The sequence below is a fragment of the Octodon degus genome, unplaced genomic scaffold (assembly GCF_000260255.1).
Source record: "Octodon degus isolate 3935 unplaced genomic scaffold, OctDeg1.0 scaffold00186, whole genome shotgun sequence".
In the NCBI taxonomy this organism is placed as follows: Eukaryota; Metazoa; Chordata; class Mammalia; order Rodentia; family Octodontidae; genus Octodon; species Octodon degus.
In genome coordinates, this window is record NW_004524762.1 from 2,550,697 (window position 1) to 2,558,509 (window position 7,813).

Below are 7,813 nucleotides of genomic sequence, written 5' to 3' on the forward strand. Positions count from 1 at the left end.
AACGATTTAAAATTTCAGAATTTATTTGAAATTATAGCACCACATTTCCAAGAAACATGAACCTTTTGCATGAAAAATTTGAATAAAGTCATATCAAGATACACAGAAATATCAATCAACCACTGGGAGGAATGCATGCAACGTGTTAATTATTGAAGCTGTCCTACCAATTTGATTTGAAACTGTCTCATTGCTATTTGTTTCTCAATAAAATTATGGAAAAAAAAAGATACACAGATGTGAAATTGTCCAAAACTAATGAAAGCAAATAATGTTTAGGTGGCTACAATAACAAATTTCCTGATACCTAAATCCTGCATGGAGCCTATAAATCTACAAACAAATGACTGGACAAAGAAAAAGTGTTACTTGTATATAATGGATACTAGTTGTTAATAAAGAAGAATATATTTGAATTACAAGAGAATAGAGGCATCTGACGACATGAAGTTAAGTGAAATCAATCAGACACACAAGCTTAAGTATTATATAGTTTCATTCATTTGAGTAATTCAGGGTAAAGAAAAGAGGGAGATAGAACATATTAATAGTAAGGAGACCAAGACACAGAGGGTAGGGACGTGGAAAGGGAAGATTAAATGATTTGACATGCATCTTGTACCAAATACTTACAATTAGTAATCATTACATGTCACAAACATGAGCCAAATAATGAGAATAACAACAACAAAAATAATAACAATAATGAAATTGCAAAGAGGATCTAATTAAAAGAGAGAAAATGAAAAGGTAAAGAAGAAAAGGTAAGTAAAAATAATAAGGATATGTTAAGTGTATGTACCTATTACCTAAAAAGAATGTAAACATTACATACAACAAACAGCTACTAAATAAATACATAAATGAAAACTAAGAGTATTATGTAAGACTGAAATACTACTTCAGGAGTTCAGGCACGTAACACAGAGAGTCACTCTCACAGATCTCAGGGGACAAGTCTGCTTGGAGCTGTCCAGCTACACAGTACACTGGTGCCCTACACAACTTAGGGGAACTACTTTGCATACAAATTCCCAATTTATAATCTGTTTTGTTATAGAAATATAGTCTTTGCTCCTATGGTCTAAAGTACAGCACCAGTAGTTACCAAAGATTGTCAATTTCTAAATTTTCCTTAATTGCTATTATTAATGCTAATTGTACTACTGCAGCTAGGATTTCATATCTGTCTTAATCACTTGTTCTACCTTGGTAATAATTTTGAGAAACACTGGAGTAATTACCTCACCAAAGGTTTACACTGAAAAACAGAAGACAGTACCAAATAGAAACCAACATCCCACTCTTTTATTTATGTATGTAGTACAGGTTCCCAGGGCATCACTACACAGATTGGACTAGTAGTTATTCTCCCTGGTTTTTCAGCCTCCCAAGTGTTGGGATTACAGGCCCACACCACCATGCCCAGTCTCAACACACATGCCCAGGGGAAGAGAATTGCGTGGCAGGCCAAATTCCCACTCTTAATCAATAGACAAGGCAGTATCTTGGGACAAATACAAGCCAATGTCCAACATACAAAAGATATCCCTGAAGAGCAGACTGTTTCTCAAATGGCTTCTATAGTAGGGATTAGAGCTACATACTATGAAAATTTCACAAGGATTATCACAGAAATCAAAATAAACAGTTCTTTCTGAAACAGAAAACAACAAGGAAAAGGAGAAAAATGCAACCATAGGTCCCCAGCTCACCCAGCCCTCCTAGAACAAATCTAGGAGACATTGGCATGGAAAAAATTTCATGTCTTATGCCTAAAAATCTATGAAATGATTGCAATTGAAGTAAAAAAAAAAAAAACTTCCAATATGAGTATAAAGGAAATCACATTAGAAATAATCTCAGGCAAAAAAAGAAATGATAACAATAATGAGAGAATTGCTGAGCATATCTAAAGAAGACATTGATAAAAAAAATACAGAAGAACATAGAGAAATTATGGCAACCTTGGAAAAGCAACTTAGGAAGTGAACAGAATGCAAGAAACACATTAAAAGAGATATCCAAGAAATTAAAAATTCATTAACAATTGACAAAACCATTTGAATGAAAACTAAGATAGACTTTCAGACCTTGAAAACATCATTGCATCTGGGGACAAGAAAAGAAAAGGTCTCTTAGAAGCAATAAGGAACCAGAAAATAAAATGCAGCAAACATAAGCTGATACAAAGATGAGCAAGATAAGATTCGTAGGTGTCAATGAAAAAGGAAACAATGCAAATGCAGTAAAAATAGTATTTGCAGAAGTAATAGCAAAATACTTCCCAAGCACACAGAAAGAATCTGATACACATTACATGAGGCATATAGACTGTCAAATAGCATCAACTAAAATAAATCTACTGCCAGATACACAATAATAAAGATCCCAGAAATTCAGCTGAAGAATAACATGCTAAAAGCTGTTAGAGAAAAGAAAAAGATGACATTTAAAGGAAAGCTGACCAGAATCATAGCAGATTTCTCAACACAAACTAACAAGTTAAAAAGACTGAGGTGAAGTATTTCAAGTCCTAAAAGAAAATAACCTAGACTGATATACCCTGTGAGACTCCCTTTCAAAATTAATGGAGAAGGGGTCCAGGGAGATGGCTCAGTGGAATAAAAGCTTCCCTGTCAAGCAAAAGGGCCTGAGTTCAATCTCTGGTTCCATCAAAAAAAAAAAAAAATTAATGGAGAAGTAGAACACTTCCACCACAAACAACAACTAAAGAAATTTATAATGACCAAACAAACCCTATCAAGAGTACTGACAGATATTCTAGAAAGAGATCAAAATTACCAAAACTCCAAGAACAACAACAGAAAAAAAAAACAAACAAACAAACAAACACCAGATGAGGCAAGCAATGAAACACAGGAAACTTCAGGAACCAACAGCAGGAAAATAACATGACAAATATTGGCCATTTCACATAAATTATATCCACCAACGTAAATGTACTCAGTTCACCAATTAAATGAAATAGACAGGTAAAGAGGATCAAGAAACAAAGTTCAACAATATGCTTGTACAAGAAACACATTTAACTCAAAAGAAAATTCATAGGCTGTTAGTCAAAGTATAAAAAACAATACTCCAGGCTTCAGAAGCTTAGAAAAAAAAAAAAAAAAGCAGGGGGTAGATATCCTGTTGCAGACAATGTGAACTTCAAACCAAGAATGATCAAATGATATAAAGAAGGTCATTAAACGCTGGTCATGGGAAAACCTCAAGAGGAAGGGATAACAAACATAAATAGGTATGTAGACAATATGGGAGCACTCAATTATATAAGACGAATTGTAAAGGACAAGAAAAACTGAGAAACCAATAACACAATTGCACCTGGAGAACTTGACACTTCATTATCTCACAGAGTTAGGTCAGCCTGACAAAAATTTGCAAAGAAGTAGCAGAACTGAACCAAATCTGTGAACAAATAGACTTAGTGGACATTTATAGAGAGTTTCAACCAGCAACATCTGAATAACATTCTTTTCAGCTGCATATGGGACATTTTCTAAAATAGACCACATTTTAGTCTATAGACCATCAAGCTTAAGTAAATGTGAAAACACTGAAATTGTCCCACGATTATTATGAGAACACAGTGCAAAGAAACCAGAAATTAATGACAAAGAAAACTGCAAATACTACATAAACACATGGAAATTAAATCACACCATTCTCAAAAATCAATGTGTTACAGATTAAATTAAATAATATCTATAATCCAAGGAAAATTCAAACACAAATTACAGAATTTGTGGAATGTAATGAAAGCAGTCTCAGAGGGAAATTTATAGTGGTGAACTCACTCATTAAGAAAATATTAAAAGAACAAATAAACACCCTAAGGCTATACCGCAGCCTTGTAGAAAAAAAAGAACAGACTATGTGCAAAGCCCAAAGAACAACATTATAAAGATCAGAGCACAAGTTAAAACAACTCAGATATAGAAAACGACAGAAAGAATTAATGATTCAAAGAACTGCTTCTTTGAAAGATTAAATAAAACTGATAAAGCACTAACTACCCAACCTCATTGAAAAAAAAAATGAAAGAAAAATTCAAATTCAAGCAATAAGGAATGAGAAGAGTGAAAACACTATAGATCCTGTGTAAATTCAGAAGATCATCAATACCTACTTTTTTTGTGTGTGTATTTTCAGGAAAGGTCTACAGGGTGTTCAGGGTCTCACTACTAGATCAGACTACAAGTGATCCATCTGTTTACAGCCTCCCAAGAGCTGGAATTACAGGCACACTCCACTATGCCCAGTCTCAATGGCTGTCTCAGTGCAATCTGGGGCAGGGCTGGCACAGCAGGCCCAGGGATTGAACTCCCAGCCCCTGTGTCTACTTGCATTTGCTTTAATACACTGAACTATTTGACCAGCCCTATCAATACCTACTTTGAAAATATTTTCTCTCACAAGATGGAAAATACAGAAGAAATGCACAGATTCCTAGGTAGGTATGAAGTACCAAAACTGAATCAAGAAGATATAAAAATTCTGCGTAGCACTGAAAATGTAATAAGGAAAAATACTGACAAAGAAGAGCCCAAGGATCAATGCAACAGATTAGAAGATGCAGACATAATTACAAACACACTCAAAGACCTTATCTTTGAGTAAGGGGTCAAACAGGTTCACTGGAAGAAAGCTTCCATAATTGATGGAGCTGGAAAAACTTGGTTTCTACATGCTAAAAAAAAAAAAAAAAGATTCAGGTCTATCTCCATGCACTAAAGTAAGTCAAAATGGATTGAAGACCTAGACATTAAAACAGAAACACTAAATCTACTGGAAGATAAAGTAGCTGGAAATGTTGAAGACATAGTGGTAGGCAGAGAGTTCCTGAGCAAAAACCAAACTGCATGGGAAATACTACAAAGAATCAACAACTGCAAGACTTGTATCTCCTCTTCCGTAAGTCTGGCTCCTGACCCTCAACCCAAGGCTTGCCTCCTATAGGCCCCAAGCCCAAACCAAACTGCAAAAACAGCTGTGCCATACTTTGTATCTTGGGCCCAAGGGGGAGGGTGACCACAGGATCTTCCCTTCCTGAAACATGGAAAGGCCCATAGACCAGGTGGCCCTGCAAGATTGGCTCTCCCTCAGCTGTTACAGCTTGCTCCTACCTCCAATAAATCTTCTCCTGTCAGAACGCCTGGCTTGGTGATGCTGTGTGGGTCTACCCTGTAATATTTGGTGCCAAAAACCCAGGAGTGACGTAGAGGCATGCTCCAGTCCCTCCCAGCCAAGGCCTTCATGCCAGGTCCATTCCCAGCCTCCTCTGAAGCAGACCACGAAGCCTCCAACCAATCCCATTACTGACTCTGTCATCCACTTACTACACCTTCTGATCATAAGTAACTAAAGCTTTCCCCTCTCTTCATTCCTCTGACTTGCTCTTACTTCTCCAATCTTACTCCGTCTTTCGGTCTGCTCTCCTACACTTTCTGACCCCTTTACGGACCCTGGACTCTTTTCTTATCTATGTCAATGACAAATGCTTCCTTCATGGACTACACTCCAGACAAATTGGCCTTTGAACATTCATTTTACTTCCTCTTCTGTATAATCTGATGAAAAATATGTCTCCTCAGATGGCTCACTCTCGGCTTCATTCATCTCAGCCCTAGCCTTTCTCCCATTCCAAGTCCTGTCCACATGCCACACTGATCCTTCCCTCAGTTCCACCTCCTGTCCAACCCAATGCCTGCTCAGAGGGCTTTGATTCCTCATCCTCTTTGGGAGTTTCCACCGGAAATATTTGTTTTCTCACTTCTCTCCATCTCTCTTAGTCACCTCTGTATAGTTGCCACCATGGGCAAAACTGCATCCAACCAAACACACACACGCTTCTGTTCTTTCCTTTCTCAAATCTGTACTCTGAGGTCTAAACCACTCTCATTCCTCCGTCAAACTGGCTCACCTCAATACAAATTGGACAATGGGACTATTTGGCCCCCAGAGGATACTCTCGATTATAACCGTTCATCTGCTTAGAAAACTTTTGTCATGGCAAAGGAAAACGCTCTGAGGTTCCCCTACACCCATCCTTTCTTCTCCCTCCATAATCACCCAGAACTCTACATATCTTGCAGCCTCCCACAGATCTTCTTAGAAATAAAATGTGAAAAGCACAATAGGATATGTCAAAAGGGAAAGAAACTGGACATAAAGAATAAACAACTGAGATGAAAGAATGGAGAAAAGATAGTGAATATAAAAGGGAGAAATCATATAGATTTATACACAGGATAGCTGATGATACTACTAATTTGTATCAGTTTTTCATTTTTTAAAAAAGAATACAAAATAGTGATAAGAGAAAAAAACATTAGAAATGGCATAAAGGTTGAATGGGACTTCTAATCCTAACTATTTGAGGAGTCTCCACACTGCTTTCCATAGAAGTTGTACCAATATACACCACTACCAATAGTGCAGAAGGGTAACATTTTTTTCCACAGCCTCACTTGGGGAAAAGGAAACCCTTCTCCATGTTGTTGGGAAAGCAAGCTGGTACAACCATTATGGAAAATAGTATGGAGATTCCTCACAGAGCTAGGATTGGAGGTCTTATTCAAGCCATTGGTTCCCCACCTAGATACTTTTCCAAAGGAACTGAAATCATCATACCTCAATGATATATGTACAACTTGTCATAGATAAATCTTGGAAACAACCCAAATGCCCATCAACTAAAGAATGGATAAAAAAAGATATGGTACTTGTACACAATAAAGCATTACTAAACTATAAAAAATAAAAATTCTAGACTTCTGTAGATCAATGGATGAATTATAGACTATATTAGTAAGTGAAATCAATAAGATGCACATGTGCAAACATTGTGTTATCTCACTAGTGTGAGACCCTGAAAGAGTAATTCAAATCTGAGAAGGACACTAGATACTGTGAAAGGAAAAAAAAACTTTGTTCAGTGGGAAAGAAAATCTGTCAGTGTTTTTAAGGTAGCAGTTAGTGCTTAAAATTCTTAGTTTGATAAATTTTATATACTAGTACTTATAATCTGAGCAACTACATGAAAGACACAATATGTAATATAAGAAGTGTTGAATATATTTCATCTTTTTAATTTTTTCATTTTAAAAGAGAATACAACACAGTAATTAAAAAGGAAAAAATGAAAATAATACAGAATGTAACTCAACAAAACAATATGAATTCAGAAGTATTTGTTGTGGTGCATAGTGTTGCCTCCAAATTAGTTGTTCAGATTGCCACATATATGAATGCAAAATTGAAAAGACAAAAAAAGTTTACAAGAAGTTAAGAAGATAGAAAAAGCATAAGAAATTAAATAATAAGACAAAAAACAGAAAATAAAAAGTTAAGCATTAATTTTTCCTGCCCATGGACCAGCAGGAATCCACAGTACAGTTGTCCGAACCATCCTGCTGACATACATAGATATATGTCACCCCTCTCCTTCTCCTGTCCATCTCCTCATCTTAGCAATTCCTTCCTGTTGCTCAGCTTCATTCGCTTTTCACAGTATCTATTTTACCCTTCAGGCTAAATAAACTACGTTTCATTTTATTTTTGTTTTTCTGGGTTTTTTATACCATATAATTTCCAATGTCTTACCTAATATTTTTACACTGTCCTCAAAATAAATTTAGAAAAAATTAGACATACAAGGAAAAAAGATTTCAAGATTGATGGAAAGGAAAAATTGATATTTTTTTTCTTTTCAAAGTTTTATTGATAAACATATAGCAATGAGACAGTTTCAAATCAAATCGAAAGTACAGTTTCAACAAATAAT